Here is a 22,361-nt window from a genome sequence, read left to right as displayed (position 1 = left end):
TCTTTCAATGATCAACTTGCATAGAATGAACAACTTTCAGTTCCAATGTCTATTGAACACTAAAAGAAACCTGTAGACTCTCCCTAATTACCAGATATTTCACTTATATAAGTGAACGATTCTTTGCATACATAAGTAGAAGATTATAAAGAAATTTATAATCTATTTCTCTCTTCTGTTGGCTAATCCTGGTTTCATTTTAGTTTTTCAGAAGATGATTATTAACTGTCTCATCCCTATAGTCTTTCAATTTGAATATTCCAAGTGGTTCTTTAAAAAATAAAACAAAATAAAAATACACATATTATACATTGACTTCCACATATAATCGCATTCCACAATGTGGTAAAGATCAACATTTTGGCAATTTTCTTCTGAGACCTCATATTTTTCAGGCATTAGATATGAAGTGGATTAAGAGCATGATGTTCCATGTTGTCTCAAACAACATGGGTCAATCTTAAGATTATTATGCTGAGCAAAATTAGTCAGAAGGAAAAAGTCGAGAACCATATGATTTCACTGATATGTGGTATATAAAACTGAAAACATCAAAGGAACAAGACAAACAAATGAAGAAACAAAAACTCATAGACACCCACGATAGTTTAGTGCTTACCAGAGGGAGGAGAGGGATGGTAGATTAGGATAAAAGGGATCAAATATATGGTGATAGAAGGAGAACTGACTCTGGGTGATAAACACACAATGTGATATATAGATGATGTATTACAGAATTGTACACCTGAAACCTATGTAACTTTGCTAACAATTGTCACCCCAATAAACTTTAACTAAAAAAAAAAGAGCATGATTTTCACAGGAGTACAGATGTGAGTTTAAGTCCTAGTTCTATAACTAGCAGCTTTCTTAGGCACTGTGTGTTTTATTCATACACAGATTGATAGTCAAAATAGTATATTTTTGAACAAGAAAAATGCTTGCTGGAGTCAGATAATTCATAGCGCTCTAGTGGAAGGATATGAATAAAAATAAAATTAAATTAGAATATTATAAATAATTAAATGGGGTTCAATGACACCTATATGTTTCATACATTTAAATTTTATATAAGGCAAAAAAGAAAGATTTAACAGAATTTATGTGTTCTTGTAAATAAAATGTGGTTGTTTCTAATCCTGAATCCAATCATTTTTGATTGGGGAGATGATATCAATTTATTTAGTATCTTTCAACTGTCTCCTTTTTTTTAAAATGCAGCTACTCAAACTTACCTGTTTTAGTTTAAGAGAAGCTAGTTTTGGTAATGTATTTAAAGTTTGGAGCTTGAGGTAGACTTCAATAACTCAGTTTCTTTTGTCCTTTCTAGAATAAAATATTTTAAGGATATTTCTCACTTGTTTTAGAGTTACATTTTAATGTGCAAAAATTACACTTTTGCAGGTACAATATAGTACCAATGATAACTCTCAGTTGACACATTTATGAATTTATGCATTAAAATATATTTGTTGTATACAATATTATAGCTATTCCATAAAGTATTATACTAAAGATGTAATGGCAAAGACAACAGACATGATCCCTGATTGTTTAGAAGAGAAGAGTCATGAAACAGTAATTTTGCTAGCAGCTGTAATAGTCAAGTGCAATCATCTATGCCCATAAAAATTAATTTTTTATTAAAGAAAATAATTGGAATTTACTGTGCCACTAAATAGAGTATATACCAGAGATTTAGAACAAAGCAACACAATGACTCCCCACAACAATTCTTGATTAATTGAGAAAGATAGTTATGAAGATGTAAGTAAAATTTGTACTCTGAGTATTATAATAAAATTATTTATAGGGTATATTGAGAGGAAAAGGGAAATAACACTTCTACTAAAATGTTGGAAACATTCATGATAGAAGAAGTTTTGTTTAAAATTGAGGTTGAATTTGAAGCCAAACATTTGATGAAAGCTTGGAGTCATATGAAGATTGGTATATATGTGTAAAAATACGTGGAATCGTCTAGTTTGAGAAGTGCCACTGTGTAGTGGGAGCTGAGGTTGGACTCTGGGTGGGGAGCATACACTGTGGTATACAGATGATGTATTATAGAATCATACACTTGAAACCTATGTAATTTTACTAACCATTGTCATCACCAATAAATTTAATTTTAAAAAAAGAAAAACCATGGAAAGCTTTCTAAAAAATGTTAATAACTTAGCCTTCATCATATAGTTAATTGTAAATACAATTATTTAAACTTAAATATTTAAGTAGAAGAGAGACATAAAAATTATTTCAGTAAGATTCCTTATGCACTTCTGTGAATGATGAATTGGATCAAGATAATAACCAAAATACCACCATCTTCTTGGCAGACAAGAAGAAAATACCTCAACTCTCACAGAACCACACTGTGAAATGGTGGTATAGTTCTGAGGGGGAAGCAGACATACAAAAGGGGAAGAAGGATTTAGGGTGTCTTTTTCACTAAGGCCATACTTGACTACTTGAGCCAATCTCTCCCGCCCTTGAATAGCTTGTATACTGCAGACTTTATCTGTTTAGTTTTTAAGCTATAAAGCAAGGGATTAAGGACAAGGGTCAAGAACAGAAAGAGATTGGCCATGGTGACATGGAGAAGAGGAGATGTGAATGTACCAAACCTATGAATTAGAGCCAGCACAATGAGTGGCACATAAAAGATACAGACAGTGAAAATGGGGGAAACACAAGTATTAAGTGCCTTGAGCTGACCATCTTCTGAGAGTATACCCGGGACTGTTTTCAAAATCAGGATGTGTGAAATGACAATGAACAGAGAGTCAACTCCAAAGGAGCAGAGGACAAGGGACAACCCATAGATGATGTTGAATCTGACAGGGCCACAGGCCAGCTTCATAACATCAGGGTGGTAGCAGTAGCAATGAGATAGAATCACATTATTGCAAAAGGACAATCGCTTGAGCAGGATTGGCAAGGGTGCCATCAACACCACACTCCTAACCATGGCTGCAAACCCCATCCCAATAATCCGAGAAGGGATTAAGACCACAGTGTAGTGCAGCGGGTTGGGAATAGCTACAAATCGATCAAAAGTCATGGCCAACAGGATGGCTGACTCCATGGAGGAGAAGGGATAGATGAAGAACATCTGTGTTAGGCAAGAGTGGAACTCAATCTCTCTGTGATTCAGGAGGAAAACACTGAGTACTGTAGGTAGAGCTGATAACAACAGACTTGCATCTGTGGCTGCCAGCAAAGACAGAAAGATGTACCGAGGCTCATGAAGACTGCAGTTAGTTTTGATAATGAAGAGGATAGTACAGTTTCCTAGAAGCAATTATGTACATGACACACAGTGGGATAGAGATCCATATTTGTACACCCTCCAGTCCAGGAATGCCTGTTAGAAGAAGAGTGGGTGGCTGGAACCAGCTACTATTTATAAATTCCATAAAGATACTTCTTGAGATTCAGCCTACATCAGCTTCTAAATGTTCCTATTGAAAGAAAAACATAGATTTTAAGAAAGGAGAACATAATGCATGTAACTCCTCTAGACAGTACTAATCCTAGGCATCTTTAGATCAAGGAATTGATCCTAAGAATGTTTCCAAACTATCTAAATAACTACCTGAAGTTAGAGCAATGGATAGTGCTGTTAAAATGTTAGAACCACTAGAGGTCCTTTGGCCCAAAACACGCTAGTCATTGATCAATGACAACGGAAGTTAAGGACATAATTTTGCTTATCCCAATGCATAGAAAAATTTGATTCTCAGAACTTTTTTTATTTCTTAATTTATTTAATTATGTTTGCATCTAATTTTATTTATAGTTATCTTAGCTGAAACTCTGAAAGATGTTCCTGAACTCTCCACCACAACATCATACCTATAAATATTCAGGCATCTGGAAATCTGGGTATTTTTCTTGTTATTTATATCTGCAGAAATAAAGCATAGGCTATTTCAATAACCCACACAAAGCCCAAGTCATTAAAAAAATCATGTGAAACCATTTATTTTTATAGTTAATTTCTAGCTTGTTTGATGTGTTTTTTTAAAAAAAATAACGTTAATTTTTCAAAATATGAAACAGTGATAAAAATCATCAAAATGAATATTGCCATTACTTCCTAGCTGGTGCTAGAAGAATATCAAACATCAAAAAACAATTTCTTGATACAATTGGAAATATTAATATCTCTATTTCAAAACTTAAATTTATATTAGAAAATAATAAGTACAACTTTTAATAAATATCTTAGAAGTGGTGTAATTGGAGGAAATAGTGTTAGATTTTATGTCTTTGTCCTACAAAGAAGGGTAGGAAGAGATTACATATGATCAGTTGAATATAGATTTAAGTGTTTTGTTTAAAATTGCAAGCAGAAGCAAAATAACGATGTAACTACATTTAGGCCAATGGGGCATTTATATATTTGTGTATGGGGGAGAAGGAAGGGAGGTAATAGTAACTGACCTCATCTGTAAGAGCGTGAAATCAAAACATTTTTTGTAAAATCATATTACTTAAAAGTATGGTCAAAAATCAGAGCACCAGAAAAAAAGTACCATAAACAGAAATCAAAGAAGGATTCTTTCTCAGGAAAAAGACTACAGACAGGGAAGATTGAGATAAGAGACTAATGTTTTTTTGCTTTCAGCCAAAAGTAGAAGTACTATGTGGTTTAAAGACCATGTAAATGTAAACAAACAAAATTATATTTTTATAAATATAAATATATCTTTGAAGAGTAGATCCCAGATGAATCATAGTGTATACATTTTCATCCTTTGGTGTATATACCTATTCTTGTTCAGTCATCCATTCACATATTTTTGTCAGTGAATGTCTTCTACATCTTTCTATATTCATTCACGTTACTCCTAGCAAAGAATGTTCTACAAAGCATGTCCTTTAGCTGAGGACTGCTCTGAAGTAGGGCCCCTAACAAGAAGGCCAACTTCTTAAGGACTTAGAATACTAAGCTTTATATAACTTTTTTTAGCTGTACATGTGGAGTATCAGAGTCACTCATGTTGAAGAAAAAAAAAAAAGAAGGAAGTCATGGTTCATAAAACTGGGCCCCCCAAATATACCACAGACACTACCCACAATCAGTCCCTCAACACACTACGTCCCACCCCACTAAGACATGGAGTCTCTTCTTTTCTTAAGTCATTGGTATCACTTTTTATTTTTTTTTGTATTAACTACCAGTTTGTATTTCTTAATGCCGTCACCTTTTCCACCCTGCCCCCAACCCCATACCCAATTATCACCCTGATAGATCTGGTACCTCTCTGGCACTATACCTAGTTTTACAATATTGTTGACTATATTCTTTATGCTATACCCGACATCCCCATGACTACTGTATAACAACAAATTTATACTTCTTAATCCCTTCCCTTTACACCCACCCTTAACCCCCTCCTGTCTTAAACAAGTCCCTCTGAGGAGTTTCTTATAAACATAAAATTCTTACCTACTAAAACATACCATGCAACGCATTTAAATATACCTGAATGCATAAACTACAGGTTCATTTATGTACATATATAACCAGCTTTCCTCCCTTTGTTTCAACTATCTTTCAGAGTATTTTCGAATTCACTCTTTACTTTATATTCATTTTTCTCTTCTGTTTTGGATACTGACCCAATCAGTACCACTACCACAAACATCAGTGCCACCATAAGCACAATTGCAACCACTAATGTAAAACTCAAATATATATTTAGTTCATATTGATACCTATCATTTTTTTTAAATACTTCTTGTGCTTGTGCCTATCCTTTCTTAACAAAAATGTCTTTTGTTTCAACTAACAATTTTTTTCTAGTCATTCTCCATGCTAGCCAGGTTGGTTGCTTAATACCACAATATATGACTTAATCATTTGACATCAGAATATTTGTATAACTTTTGATGCGATCTCAAATGCGATCATGCTTTATCTCAACTGATGGTAATTAAATTCATTGAAAACCAGTCTATATCCAACACTCTATAAACTCTTCCCACAATTATTTCATATAAGAATTCCTCCAGCCATTAAATTCCAACAGGATATGCTCGTTTTTTTTTTTAAATGTCATTTACCATATATGATTTCAATATTACCTTCCAACTGTTAGCTGAATGAATTTTCCTTATCCAATTTGACTTCAAATGCCTTTAAAACTGTGATTGCACCCTTCACATATTTCACAGTAAAGAAAGACTAACATTGTTTGGACATAGAAAGCACCCAATGAATTTTTCTTAAGCACATAAATTAATTGTTTACAGATTCCCACTGTGGCATATAGTTGCTAACCCCTAGCAAAGATTTAAAACTCGATAGTTAACCAGGCTCCCTTTTAAACTCTGATGCACAAAAAGATTTGTGGGTCATCCTCCCCACTGAGGCTCATTTAGAACTGAAGAGTGGATGCCATTAAATTTGAAAAGAGAACAAGAAATACGTATAATCAGATAGAGAATATAAATTCTTGTGTTTATCAACCTGCTCAATTTCCAGTTATTCTTATACTGGATTTCCATTTATCTATACTGGGTTACCCATCCTAGCCAGAAAGACAGTTTGCAGGCTATTCCTGGAGCTCCAAAAGAAATATAACAGTTCCAATTAAATACGTCCTATTTTCAACCTCCTAAAAATCATTTTAAGACATTATTTCTCCAGTCTTGCCCAGGGTCCAAAACAAAATCTTGCCCTCTCACATATGCAATGTCAAGTTCTTTTAGTTAACCTTAAAATGCATAACAGTCCTCTTGGTTCCTCAATTAGGCTTCTGTACTCTTACCTTTTCTGAATTCTCCTTTTTGTTTCCTTTCTAAGAACACTGAGCTTCCATGACTTTCATTCTGAATCTGGAAAACCTGCACTAAGCAACTTCTAAAGATGGTGCCACCTCTCTGTTCTTTTAAAGAACATAAATACAACAGTTATTTTTATGTGTTGTATAATCTCATCATGAAACAGGCCCCCTCAGTATGACTTGACAAATGAGATCAGTAGCACAATTCTGTTTTAGTCCCGTCCTCCTTGGCATAGACGGAGAATAGATGGTTTCTTATGAGATGTTAGAAACCTTTCATAGAGGTATCTGCCAGGCACCACAGTTATTTATTGCAACAAATAGAGAGTCTTAGATGGTAGGGGCCAGAGGGAGGTTAACAAAATATACCCGAGATAGTTTTTTCAATGTGCTATACATGAGATGTCGTAAAAATAAATTATTTGAAAGCAAGGATACACTAAACTTACTTTTCTCAATACTCCAGAGTCCTTATAATTAATCACATGCTCAAGCATGAAAAAAGTTGTATCTCTACTCTTCACCATAAATATGTAATGAGCTTTTCCTTGGAAGTGGTTTTTCCTAAGTAACTTTTAAGTATCCAGACTTAGTTTTGATCTTTTTAGAGGTAAATCATTTTAAAATGTAATTCTCTACTTTCTTTATTAGAATCTGAAGGTTGAAAACTATTTCTCTCATTCCCATTGTTATGCATGTCCATTATTACATCGTTTCACAATATTATAATGATGTAATTATATGAGAAATATAGGATTGTTTATGTTAAACTGAGTTAGTGTGGCCTCATTAAGAGGTTTGTTTTTCTTTCCCTTTTCTTCCTTTAAAGCTGTTAGTTGTAAGTTATTTTTTCCTTTCCTTTTAAGGTTTTATTATGTCTTTCCTATGACATAATAGGAGAGAAAAATTTTTTCTATCCTTCCAAAGTTTTTGTTGTTGTTGTTTGTTTTTTGTTTTTTCACAGTAGTGAAAGAGCAGTTTAAGGGAAAGTACTCCAAAGGGATAGGAGCGCGCCCAAACACAAAACAGTGACTCAAAAGGAGCTGACTGGCGAGGACTTGGAGTTTTTATTTCCTTCTCTTCCAGAATGTGCTACTCCTCTCTAATTGTGGGGCTGCTTGAATAATACTTGTGATTGATAATGACTAATGGTTATGGTAAACAAGGGCAAGTTTGGGGGGAGAAGGGAGGTCTTTTAGGCAGTTATTTCCAATAGACTATGTTGGATGTACAGGAATGTTACCTGACATATCCAGGCATCTTGGAGACCCAATTCCTGTCTCTAACTGCCTGCCTTATGTCCCCCTTGAGAGATGTGATTCCCATAAATCTCTGTGGGAAGTTGCAGGATAGGAGACCTCTTCTTCTGTATCTGCTTCCTGCCGAATGTGGCCGTTGTCCCTGCCTATTGGGGATTCACAGGACTCTTGCCCTATCTGATCTTAGATGAGGGGAATGGGTCTCGAGATCCGCCTGGAGAACCATGTTGACATCTTTGGTGGGGATGTACTGGAAGTCTTGTTGGAGTATCACTTGTATCACCATGGCCCCTAGAGGAGGAGAGATAGATTTTAGTTAATAGAGTTGAAAGTGTTGGCCCAAGAAGCAGGATTCAAAGCCATTGACATAGGGTGACTGTGTGATGAAAAATTTGTTCAACTTCATGGAGCCTGGCCTTTCTTCTAGTTTAACCAGTCATTCAGTTATTGTTCACCTGGGAGCTAGGCCTGGAAAGAGCGCTGTGATACAATGACCATAGTCAACAGACATTAATCACGAGCTTTAGAGTAATTATCTAAAACAGGGGGTAGCAGATTTCTATGATTCAGGTTAAAAACAATCTATTATTTATGATTAAGAGACTGATTTGAAAAATAATTATAACCAGGGTCTATGGAGCCAAAACACTAGGGAAAAGTAAACTTAGAGTTTCTATAGTGAGAAGCCCTTTCTTTTGGCCCATATCATTTCCCCCTTGACAGTAGTGGGATCTCACATCTATGAGACTATTGGGGAGTTATGAAACTCTCACCCCTTGTTGTCTAGATGTGAGTATGACTTCTGGATTAGTTTCATGTAACATCTTGTGGAAATTGAGGGCTGTTAGGTGGAAAGAAATAAATTTTGTCAGAAGATTTAAAACACAGGGTCCAAAGATAAGGGTTAAAATAATCATTAATAATGGTCCCGCAAGGGGAGGAAGCCAGGATGCCCAGCCCTAGATCTTAGACCAGGATCCTCAAGATTCACATAATTGTTGGTGGATCCTGGAGGTTCTATCTTTTAACTTTTGAGCAGCATCTCTGACTATGCCAGAGTGATTAATGTAAAAATTCTAAAAATAAGCATAGCCCACATTTTTCAGCAGTTAGGAGGTCTAGTCCTCCATGATTTTGAAGGACTACTCTTGTCAAAGAATCTAATTGGTTTTGCAAAGTGATGATCTTCTAGATATGTTGACTAAGCTATCAGAAAAATCCTTAGATAGACTCTGGGTAAGAGAGAAGTGGATAGTCCGGCTATGCCTGTGCTTATTCCTATAGAGATACTGAGGCCTATTAAAAGGGGAATGAATTGCATGGCCTGTTTGGTTTTCATATATGTCCTTAAAGTAACAGTTAGGGATTGATTATTGGGAGCTATGTAATCCAGAGCCAAGTAAACTAAGGTATAAGTTCCTGTCCAACTAGTTGGAAGGCATAGATAAGACCTAGTCCTGCAGAGGAAAAATATACCCGGGATTCTAAGACAAAAACAATAATGAGTAGCCCTAGCAGTTCTGTCTGAAGAGGAGCTTTAGGTCGTCAGTTGGCTCACAGGAACAATAGTGACAGTGTACCTTCTCGGGAATCCTGTGGAAACATAAATGAAATAAGTTTGATTTGAGGGAAGTGGACCCAGGCACTGACTCTCTGAAGCCTGACAACAGCTCGGATGCTTGGAAAAACTGTAAAGAGTCGCTTTCGTGTAGGAGCTAACTGATCTGTTAGAGACCTTTCCCTCTAAGCTTCTAATAGCACTCGGTTCCCTATATTTCTTAAGTACCTGTTGGACATTTTAGATTAATAATATAGGAAATAACAGAATTGAGATTAAAATCCAAAGCGATGAGCATCAGTTAGAGCCAGGGCTTAGAAGTATCTGGACAAAAGTTTTCCAGAGTCCTCTTTAAGTCTAATTTGTTTGTTTTACCTTTCCTCTAAGGTATAGACCAATGGTAAGGAAGAGGCTGAGTAAAATAAGCCCAAATCTGGGGCCTCTCTTTGTCTTTACAACTGAGCAGTTTTCAGAGGAAAAAGGTCCAGAGTAAGCAGTTGAGACAGAATAAATGGCTTTTATATTAATCAGGAAACGAATAGGCTTATCTGCCATGTCAAGGGTCACCTGCAGTTTTGCCCCTGTGATGAGAACAGTTTGGGAGCCCCTGGAAGCTTCAGGCCCATTAGTGATCAGAGCCATTTGTGGGGAGGGAGTTGGTCCCTGCTCCCTTCAGAACAGGGGACAATCCCTCCTCCAGTGCTCTTTAGTTTGCACAAGGGGCACATCTGCTTTGGAGGATTAGGATATTTCTTATTATAGGGGTCTGGGTTTCCACATCCAAAGTAGGCTCCTTTATTTGGTGTTTCCTTTTCTGTGGCTTCTGGGGTGCCCTGAGGTGGCTTTATCCCTGTACTGTCTATAGCTGTGGCCAAAATCTGGTCTGTCTCTGGTCTCATCCTCCGGTCTCACTGTTCATTTGTTCCTCTTTTTTTCTGTCTCGGTTGTTAAAGATATTTAAACAAACTTCCTGGCCTTCCTAGGATCTGAGCCTCTTTATCAGGGATGTAACTGTGGGCCAGAACCATTAGAATACTCTGCCAGTTAGGGGAAAACACTAGGCTAAGGTTCCTTATATTGGCCCATATCTAACACTGAGGAGGACACAGGAACTCTAGTAGTTTTAAAATATAGAAGTTTACATAGCTTTTGTAAAATTTTGTTTGTAAATTTAGTTTTCTGGAGTAACTAAGGACCTAATTAAGATAATATAAAATATAGAAAATTATTCTGATGACATATATAAACAGAACTACCAACAATTGTAGAGGACCTAAAATCTTAAAGTTGTCCTTGCAACTTCGAAGAGGCTATAAAAAGGGTGTGGAACTTGCTACCTAGGTTTAAAAGTGCCTCTTTTTGACATAGAAGAAAAACTGAGGGTTGCCAAATGGGAGGGGGGTGGGGGTAAGGGGGAAGGTGAGGGGATTAGAAAACAGTCAGTAACCACAAGATGGCCACAAGGTTTTGAAAATTAATTTGGGGAATGTAATCAATAATGTTGTAAAGATTTTGTAAGGTATCCGATGGACAATTGTCTCATTAGGGAGACCACCTCAGGGATGATGTAGATGCCTGATCACTGCACTGTACGCCTGAAGCTGAAGCTGAACAATAATGAATGTCAACTACAAGCTTATATATATATCTATATATATATATATATACATATATATGTGTGTGTGTGTGTGTGTGTATGTATATACTTACAAGAAGCGGAGTACAGCATTAGGAATAGAGACAGTGGAAATGTAATGGCTGTGTGCGATGTCAGAGGGATAATGGATGGGAGGAAGGGGGTTCACACAGTGTGAGGCATATAAATGATAAATGTCTAAGTATTACTTTGTCTTGTGCACCTGAAACTAATAAAAAAAAAGTGCCTCTTTTTTTTCCTTCAGTTACCTCAGCCTCAAGCAGCAGCTGCAGCAGCCCCTTTTGTTTATATTTCAGGTTATCTTCAAGATTCTAAAAGGTATTGACAGTTAGAAAAACCTTTCAAAACTTACTTTTGCCAAGTTTCTGAATATACAGTTGGTGTACAAAACAATTTAAGTTGACTATTTTGCTAATATATGACCTAGGGGAATCTCAGAAGGTATAGATATAGAGTTCCCCATCAGCTTGGTGTCTAAGATACAAATAGAAAGGAAAAGAAAAAGGGAAAAGACACACTAGAGAACAAAATAAAATAGAGGGACTTTGGGAGTAGCTGGGGGAGGTTGATATGGTGGAGGATGTGGTTTCCCCTGAGAGGGTGGGGGAGCCCACTGCCTTCGAGACATAGGGGAACCTTAAGTAGGGGGTCATCTATGAAGTCTAGATGATCTGGGCTTTGTTTTTGATCTTTGTTTGTATTGATTCTTTAGCTCATGTGGCGTAAAGAGGGGTCCTAATAGAGGGCCATAAAGACCTGAACATATGGAATTTCTGACCATTTGTCTGCCATTCTACAAAATAAATCTAACTGTAAAATAGTATTATGGTTTAAACTTTCATTAATTGGCCTTGGTCACCCAGTTTGTATTGGGGCCAACCTACATTGTAAAAAAAGGTAAGATGTTTTTTTCTTTAAATTATCAGGATCAAATTTGTCCCAGTGGATGTCCCAATGTCCCAACGATACAGCCAAGTGGTGAGTCTGATGGGATTGAGATTGACAGCTATGCTGGTCTGCAAGAGAAGAAAGAGTCTAAGGAGAGTCTAGGTAAGGACAAAACTTTCCATACAAGGTATCCCTCTAGGAGATGGTTAGTCCTGGATGGATCCTCTAGTATGTCCTCCTGAGCAGTTCCTGATTTAGGATGCCAGACGTCTCTGGTCTTAGGTGGGTACTGGTACCACTTTGACTTAGGCTTAGGCATGAAACTCTTCCAAAGACTATGTCCTATGACAACCTTTGGTATCCCTGTGTGGAGTACTTGGCTCTTTGCATCCTGCCAGTTGAAAAAACATTCCTCAATTATGGCTCCATGAGTGGCCAATAATTGAGTAATAGTTCTAGTAATAATTGTTAGGGAAGTTAGCAGCAAAGGGAATGGGGATGGCTCCAAATCTTTTAGGTATTTCTTTAAAATTCATAAGTGAGCAAAGAAAACCCATATGACCCTAAATCGTGGGTGTTTTTTTTTTTTTTTTTGGAAGAGAAGGAAGAGGTTTTTGAGGAGATCCTCTGAGTGGAGGAGACCATGGGTTGGGCAAAAAAAAAAAAAAAAAAGTAAAAGTGCAAGCCAGAAAAGTGGGTTCAGATGTAGCCTCTTACTGACAGGTGCCCAGTTGAAAACAGAAATGGGGCAGATAGAATATGGCCCCTCATAGCAAGAAGTAAGGCAGAAAAGGAGGACAGCTTGAGGTCCCCAGAGGAAGTTGGCAAGATGGCAAAAGAACAGAGGAGATGAAAAATCAAATCTCCAGAGAGACATTATGCTGTATAAACATAGACCTGACAGGTGCTTGGATTTGTCGTGAGCCCAGCAGGTCCTGAATGACCTGTTCCAAGACTGGGTAACCCTGTCATGGGGGTCTTCAAGCAGTGGACGCCCTACTGGCTGGTAATTGTCCAACCTTTGCCCACAAAGTACGGAAAACATAAGAGGTTACAGCAGAATGAGCAAAAGGTTTTTGAGGTCCCCTAAATGGGGCTGGCTCACCAAATTATTTTACGGGAGAGCAGGTCCTTCTTGGCATGGTGTCCAGGTTCTTGGCATCTTGAGCAAAGAATTGAGAGAGACACAGTAACACAGTTGTGAAAGAGCAGTTTATTAGAAACAAAAGTATACTCCAAAGAGATAGGAGCGGGCCCAAGCACAAAGAAGTGGCTCAAAAGTTCCCTTCCAAAGTTTTCATCTTTATTTCCTACTCTATTGAGAAGCCAAGGATGATACTCAGTATATAGATGTGATTCAACATATCCTTAATCAGTGAAAAACAAATGGTGATGGGACTTCTGCTTTTGATCAAAATGGAATAAGAGAGATTGGATTTATCTTCCAATCCAAAAGAACCAAAGTAATTAAACAAAATGTATGAAACAATAGTTTCAAGATAATAAACAGCTGGCAACAAAGAACTATAGACTCTGAGAGACTCATACAAAATAAATATAAAATTGCCTCAGCTCTTTGAAAGAGCTTTCAGTCCATGGTAACAGATACCCAGAGTCCATAAACTTCTTGTGTTCAGGAACAATGGCTGGGAACCAAAGAAGACCAAAGTTTTTGTTCATAGGACAGAGTACTGGAGAAGAGAGAACTGCATAAGGAGAGCCTCTTGGAAGTTTGCAGAAAGCCCTTACAAAGGCTCTGACACCACTTACAACGTGGGGGAGAAGGGAAGTTTCTCATACCACCAAGGAGTGATTTTCCAACATCATCTTGGTCTCTTACAATTTAACTCAATTCTGACACTTTCTATCTGGAAATAGTATTAGATTCCACAGGTTAAGAGGTTAGTCCCACAAGATCACCCTCCACTTTAGGTGCCAATTGCCAAGTCCATGTTGTTACTTGTCCTTCTGACTAAGTGGCTACAGATTAGAGGTTCCCATGATACTCTCCTGTATTCAGACAACAATTACAAGTCAAGGTTATTACTTATACTTCTGACTGACTGGTTATAAATTAGAAGTTTCCACGAACCCCCTCCTTGGGTTTAATTAATTTGCCAGAGCAGCCCACAGAACTCAGGAAACCCACTTGCTCATTAGGTTACCAATTTATTATAAAGGACACTAAATGATATAAATCCATAGCCAGGTGAAGACATACATAAGGTGAGGTCCTGGATAAAGGAGCTTCTGTCCTTGTGGAGTCTGGGGCCCAGGGCGGTGGCACATGGAAGGGTTCTGGTTCTCCAACCTGAAAGCTCTCTAAACACCTTGTATGTGGGGTCTTACAGAGGCTTCATTACATGGGCATTGCAGATCAAGACATTAGCAATTGGTAATTGAGTCAACCTCCATCCTCTCGCCCGTCCCCCAAATCAGGGGGTAGAACACAACGTCCCACCCTCCATTTATGGTTGGTTCCCCTGGTAACCAGCCCCCATCTTTAGGTGCTTTCCAAAAGTTACCTCCTTAACATAAACTCAACTGTAGTGAGAAGGGGTTTGCAATGAATAACAAGACACTCGTTTTATGTTTATGACTCTGAAATGATTTCAGGAGCTGAAGACAGGAGACCAAATATCATAACAGAAGATGCTCCTATTGCTCTTCTCATTCAGGGAAAAGGATTTTGGGAACCGTGAGCCGGGAACCATGAATGAAGGCCAAATAAATGAGAAATATAATTTATCATCTGAATGACTAAATATGTATTTCTTCTGAATCACATTATTGCAGCCTCCCTCAAATATTCATCGGGGTACTGATTGGTGCATGTGTATAAAGGAACTAACTGAGGACAAAGAAACAATCATAAAAGTATAAGAGGAATCAGGCCCAGTGCTCACATGATCAGAATAAGTGCCTGTTCCCAGCCAGACTGAAGTAAGTCATAGTTCACAGAGCATTAGGCAGAGAATTTAGAAAAATAAGGTCCCAGTAGTGGGTAGTTATTAGTCCTAGGTTAAATGCTGTCTGGTCATGCCTTACAAGTTTTAAACAAAAGACCTAAAGGATGAAAGTGTTTCCAGGTAACGTAAATGTGATATCAGAACAAACTTAATAATATTTACAGGTATATAAATACTTGATTTAGGAATAATTTACAGTAAATATGACTTATATTTATAGTTGACAAGGTAAAATTCACAATATCTGGCATCCAATAAAAAATATGCATGCATAAAAATGATCTTTATCAGGGCCACTCCTAGATATAACAGTCCGTAGAAAAGTATATTGTATTTGTGTGGGGCCCTGTCAGTATAAACAATTTTAAAATGCAATACAAAATCCATGAGCCCACATACGGTATAGTTATTTATCAATGAAGATTTAGAATAATAGGTAGAGAAAAAGAACTTATATATTTTTTATTGTCCAAATCAATGAATGTGAAGACTGTTCCTAGTGTTTAAGCTCTATCTCTTTCTGTTCAGTTCCAAGAACTATCTCTCTGTGTTCTTTTTATCAATGTATGTTTGCTAAAGTCGTATCTACCACCATGAAAAAAAGGAAAGTTAACAACACAATTACAACTTGTAACGCCACGACTCTTAAAGAAACTCTTTGTATTAATGAATTATAGATCTTTCTGCCTTTTCAGTTTTCTAAAATCACTGTGCAATATTGGTTACATCACCAATCATGACCCTGAATCATCCATTATGTTGCTGGAGTAGACTGGATTCCTGAGGGCAAACCACATTTAGGTATTAGAAAGAAGCAGGTTCAAAGTTATGGTCCAGGGCAGAGACAAGTTCTGTCCAATTACACTATATAATGTCATATATCTATATCTATATCTATATCTATATCTATATCTATATCTATATCTATATCTATCTTTATTTCTATCTCTGTCTCCCTATTTATAAATAGATAATTACATGTATATTCATGTCAACACTTATTCATCTCACTCCTTCCAAATTGGGGTCCTCTCTTTTAAGCTTACATTTCTGGATGAGGTGGGTACATAAAGGAGTGCTGGATCTTTGCCATCTAGTGTAGGACATCCATACAGTCCTGTTGTTTTCATAGTATTTCATATACACAAATTTTTAAAAAATGACTGAATACTTTCTAGCTTCAAATGAGTGATTTTATGACTCTTGGAGAAGCACTTATTCTTTTACTTGATAACTCTAAATTTTTATTAATAAGAGTGTTGTCTAAAAAAAGCATGCGATTTGGCAATGGGGGACCTGCATTTAATTTTCAGCCTGATTATTTACTATATGTGCAGGTGAACAAAGTGACACAACTTTCTGGACTTCAATTTCCTCATCTAGCCAATGCAAAATAATAATAAATCTTTGTGGATTTAGTAGATTGGGGCCAGGGGGTTATCTCTTTGTGAAGGGTATAAATGATAAATGTCTAACTATTACAGTGTTTTGTACACATGAAACTAGTTAAAAATAAAATAAAAAATAAAAATAAAAGAAATTATATATCAGAAAATGTTTTTTTAAACTTGATAAATTCTATAGCAATGGAAGCCTTTAGTAAAGGCAAATTTTCCCATGCATATGCATCTCCCTTTCTAACTGGACAGTAGGCAGAAGTCAAGGATTTCATATTCCTTCATATACCTGTATTTGACTCAGATTTAACACAGACTAAAAGGTCTTAGAAATATTTGATGATAAATTGCACTATTTCCCCCCTCCATGGATTTTGTGCATTTTTCAGGAGCATGTTCTCTCAACACTAAAGCATGGACCACCCTTGCTCTGACAATAGCACTCCCAAAAAAACTCATACACTTAATAAGTGGAAACTTCAACAATATCCCATCTTTTCATGGTTTGTTTGTGTCTGTCAGAGCAGTCTCTGTGTGGATTGCTGCCACTAATAGAGCTGTTTTTAATTCCCCAAGATTGTCTAAGACAGGTGGGAAATAAAGAAGGACATCAAAACGATGGGGTTTTAGAGCAAGATGACCTAAGTTTGAATCTCAGCTTGGTTAAATACTAGCTGTATGATTTTAGACAAGTTATTCAACCTATTCGTGCCATAGTTTTTTAATGTGTGAAATGGAGATCATAATAGTAGCCATTTTGTTGGGTTATTATTATAAACAAATGGTATTTTGTAAGGATTAAATTATGTAAGATGATAAACACAAAATATAGCTCATGATAAATGCTCCAAAGTTATTTTAATAATATAAATAGCATGGGGGCTAAAATGTGTCCTTTTGATTAAAAACCCAGGTGATTGAAGCTGTCACTGTGATCAAATAGACTACAGGTAGCTGTATCTTCCTTAGATACAGCTAAGGAAGAGATTCAATACCAAGAACCCTTCTCTTCATTTTGTTTAAATCTAAATGATAGACTTACAGTAGAACTGAATTTTCCCATCTGATATATTTTTGCCTTTATTTTATTTTTTTTGCTTTGAGCTCCTTGTCTCTGATTGAATTTTAGATTTGTGTATCTAAAGGAGAATGTATCTGTGACCTAATTTCATTCTAACCTATATGGATAACAGTTCAGAGTGGTGAAATGTCTCTACAAGGTCTAGTTGGTTGGTGGCATAGGTGAGGCTATAGCGCAGATAGTTCTTCATGTCTAGTCCAGTTCTCTTTACAGTGTACAATGCAAGCTTGAGACAGTCTGCCCGATTTATTTCCGTAGTGCTTCCAAAGACATGTGATACATCAAAACAATTGCATCAACCCTTTCTAATCCTCCATCTCTTACTCTATTCCTTAATACTGATTAGTGATATCACTAATTTTCTCCAGACAATGTGTCTCAAATACTTTATTACCTTTTATTTATCCCTCACTTAAACTATCATCTGGAATTGTCCATTTTATTAATTTTTTAAACATGTTTCTTCTCTACTACTTCCTGTTTTCATTCTTAAGGCCATGTTCTTTGTTCTGCTTTGGTCCTTTGCAAAAGCTTCCCAGAGCAACTCCTGGTAGCTGCCTTCCTTCTCTTCGTTTCATCTTGCTGTCTTCTAAACTAGATTTACTCAACAAAAATGTATTATGTACTCACAGCCATCGTGGAACTTAAGACATATTGATGAAGAATAATGCAAAATATGTAATTAGAAATATTATAGGTGTGCTATTGGGAAACAGAATGAAAAATAAGCATAAAAAGACATCTCTGAAAAGGTGAATCTTAAACTCTGATCATAGTATGTTCTTCTTAAAACTTTGGTATATATTAGAGACTTCATAAAAATTGTTGAATAATAAATCAATTCTTAGTATAGAACTAAACTAAACCCAAAGTCTTTAGCTTGACTTTCAAAATTCTGAGTCTTCAAGGTACAATCTACTTGTCCAGTCATATTTCTCATGTCTCTAAGACCTCAATGTGCTAGATGACTTGATTTTTAGCCTGCTTACATTCCTTATTTTGGCTTTTCAACTTTGTAGCTTGTTCTTTCCAAAGTTAGCTTCTTGAAAGCTTAAAGTTTTTTTGTGTTTTTTTTTTTAACAGATCTAATGACAACAACTCCGTTAATCTTTCCACCATCCCCCTAGTTAAAAGTAGTGTCTTCTGTGTTATACATATGATTGAATAGCTCCTATCATTCTTATCCTGATTTGACTTGAGGGGTAGTTATTTGTGTCCATGTTTCATGATCCTCACAAAGGTAGGACATTCTTGAAATAGAAGATATTTATGGTTTATATTTGACTCCTACTTTAGCATTGTATGATATATAGAGCAAACTTAAAGAAATGTTCATAACTTATTTATTTCTTGCATGTGTTTGCAACTCTTTTATTATTATTTTATTACCTATAAGCTGCCTTTTTTTTCCTCCAGTAATAATATTATAGTTTGAGCAGAAAAGGAAAAAAAAGAAGAGAAGGAAAAGAGAAATATTTGAACACATGCTGGCAGGGATAAATGGTAGAAAAAAAAACATTATAGGCAAAAAGAAGGGAAGGAAAAGAGAAACATTTGAACACATACTGGCAGGGATAAATGGGAGAAAAAAGGCATTATAGGCAAGAGAGAATGGAAGGAGAGATGCAATGTGTGTGGAGTATGAGAGTACATTGTCTACTGAGTTAGAATGATGTCATATGAGTGTTTGGTTTGCACAGTAGTGGTTTAACTGAAGCACATGTATACTGGAAAAATGCAAAGAGAGAACATGGTTCTAATATAATATGCACAGCTTTAAATTAATACAACTTTGTGCAAACCTAGGACTATATAGACTTCTATTTTTCTTTCTATCCAAGTTATTTTTGTTTGATGATAAAAGGTTTCATACTGAATTATAGTCACTTGAGCTCTCAAAGGGGCCAGACCAATAGTGTGAACACTGGGGCTCCAGGAAATAAAGTGTGATTAATCACCAGAAATGGAGAAGGAGACAAGGAGAAAAACTAGGATGTGCAAGAGCTTACAAGAGACTTTCATGTATGATGCTAAGCCAATAAGTATAATGTATTGGCTGTAGTGCCTAGGCCAAGTTATGAGACCATGAAATGTTTATTATTATTTTCATTATTATCATTATGATTATCAGTAGCATTAGTAGCATTAGCCCTATAAAGTCATGGTAACTTTCATGTCAATGAAGACTATCTGGCTTATCATCCTTGAATCATTACTGATTATCAGTCCTTTCTTAAGACAATAACTTTAATGCAAGACCACGATTCACACTCAACATTATAAAATAACCTCAATAATTCTTCTTTTTCTTCCTCTTCCTCCTCTTCTTCTTCTTCTCCTTCTCCTTCTTGTCTCTCTCCTTCTCCTTCTTCTTCTTCTCTCTCTCTCCCTTTCTCTCTCTCTCTCTCTCTCTCTCTCTCTCTCTCTCTCTCTCTCCCCCCCCCTCTTTCTCTCTCTCTCTCTCTCTTCTCTCTCTCTCTCTCTCTCTCTCTCTCTCTCTCTCTCTCTCTCTCTCTCTCTCTCTCTCTCTCTCTCCCCTAGGGTTTACTATTAGAGGACAGAGTAAAAGACGACAACCTCTTCAAACTACCAATCTGAGAGACATCTGGTGCACGATGATTGGAATCCCAGGACTAGAAGATGCACAACTCATGGATCTCTATTTCCATCTGTTCCATGTACATGGTTTCTGTCATAGGCAATGACCTCTTATTGTTCCTGATTTTTCCTGAGCATAGTTTTCATGAACCCAGGGACCTTCTCCTTCCTATGTTGTCCCTGGCAGATATCTTTCACTCCACAGTCACCACACCAGAGATGCTAGCAATCTTCTGGTTCCAAAATGGACATATTTCTTATGGTAGCTGTCTGTCCCAGATGTTTTTCCTACACTTCATCTTTGGGGCAGGGTCTGCCATACTGCTGGCTATGGCATTCAACTGCTATGTAGCCATCTGTTATCCACTAAGATATGCTACTATTCTAATCCCCTCAATCACTGGAAAAATGGGTTTTACATTTGTGATTAGGAGTTTCTTCATCTGCTTTCCCTTGGTTTTACTGGTTTATCGGCTTACTTACTGTTACTGTGACCCTATTTTCCTCATTCCTGGATATGGTGTTTATCATCATCTCTAATGCCCTTATACTCTATACCGTGTTCGAAATTCCCTCTCAAAGTGCTTGACTCAAGGTTCTGAGTACTTGAGGCTTCCATGTTTGTGTTATCCAACTGTTCTATACCCTATCCTAAAATTATATTGGATATCTTATATCATGCCAGCATTGGGAGAGGATAATAATAGTAAATGTTTGGGAAAATGAGATCATGTTAAAATCTTACTCTTTTTGCTGATTTTGTTCAGGACAGTATCAGACCAAGAACACCTTAGATTCTGTGCAATATTGAGTTTTGCTACAACAGACTTAAAGTATAATTGATTGAGTGGGGAAATACTAATTTTAGGCAATAGGATATAGTATAGTTGTGTGACTAAGAAGGAAATCTCTGAAGTCAGTCTTCCAATAATCAAATCTCTACTCCATTCATTCTAAGTATAAAACCTTAGGAAAGTTATTGTATCTACATGTCCATATTTTTTAATTGAGGAAGTATATATAAAGCATTTATAATAATATCTGAAACATAATGACAAATGTTAGAGTCAGGGAATTAAGAGAAAATGGGTCATGTTTCAGGGCTTACAGAGTACACACCAATATTATGGATGGGTCACTAAGTGGATCAAGAGAAAATAATGAGTCAACATTCAGCAGAGGGTGCAGAAAGGATAAAATCCCAGACTGAGAGAGGAGATAGTAAGATCAGATTCATTTAATGACAGTCAGCCAAGTATTGCAGACTTAGACCAGAGACTCATCCAGTTGTTCCATCCAATTCCTGGAACAACTGGCTTTCCCTTTAATGCAGGGGGATAAGGGACTTGGATGGGGGTAGGAGTGAGTAGCATAGATCTATGAAGGAAATCAATAGCATAGCAGAGAATATCAATTTCCAATTGACAGGAGAGATTTTTTTTTTTAAATAAATAAGGTTACACCACAGCAAAGATATTTTTTTAACTTAAAAACTTTAATTGAACTTTACATGGAAGATTGGAATTTCAGACAACCATGGACATAGAGTTTCTTGGAACAAAAAAACACTAAAAATTAAACAAAACAAAATTCACCACATATGACTTTTTGAGTATAAAGTACACACCCTATTACATAGGGTTTTGGTATATCATAGTATGGGCTGACAGAATGGTCTATTAAACAATTGTTTCTACTGTTAATTCATTTGAAAGCTATATTTACATAATACACGATTTAAAACTCTTAACTCCCACCATAAACACCACCGCCAACAAAAACAAATAGAACAATAGGAAAATCACTGCAATGTAAAATGAAACAGTAGTAGCAGTAGAAAATGTGCTGTGAAACTAAACTGCCCCACTATTATTACCTAGTAAAAGTGCTGTGAAACTAAATTGCCCCACTATTATTTTCTAGTAATTTAAAATTCCTTTACCTCAATTTCCTCACCTGCAAACTTAAATGATTATAATTTACCTCAGAGATTTGCTCTGAAGATTAATAACAAGATCACTACTTAGTGCTTCCAAGGTGCTTGGCCTATTATTGGCATCCGATAAATGTAAACTAAATGTTATTTCTGACTATTATTATTATTACTGTGCTTGTTGTACTATTAGTAGTAAAGATATAAACATTAAAAATAAACTG

General features: G+C 36.4%; 1 pseudogene; it reads left to right on the top strand.

Annotated features, from left to right (window-relative positions):
- Positions 1 to 8,252: 8,252 nt before the first annotated feature.
- LOC117029720 (olfactory receptor 52Z1-like) lies at positions 8,253 to 20,859 on the top strand (annotated as a pseudogene).
- The last annotated feature ends 1,502 nt before the right edge of the window (positions 20,860 to 22,361 follow it).

This window comes from Rhinolophus ferrumequinum, chromosome 11, assembly GCF_004115265.2.
Source record: "Rhinolophus ferrumequinum isolate MPI-CBG mRhiFer1 chromosome 11, mRhiFer1_v1.p, whole genome shotgun sequence".
Lineage (NCBI taxonomy): Eukaryota > Metazoa > Chordata > Mammalia > Chiroptera > Rhinolophidae > Rhinolophus > Rhinolophus ferrumequinum.
This window is presented reverse-complemented; position numbering and strand designations above follow the sequence as displayed.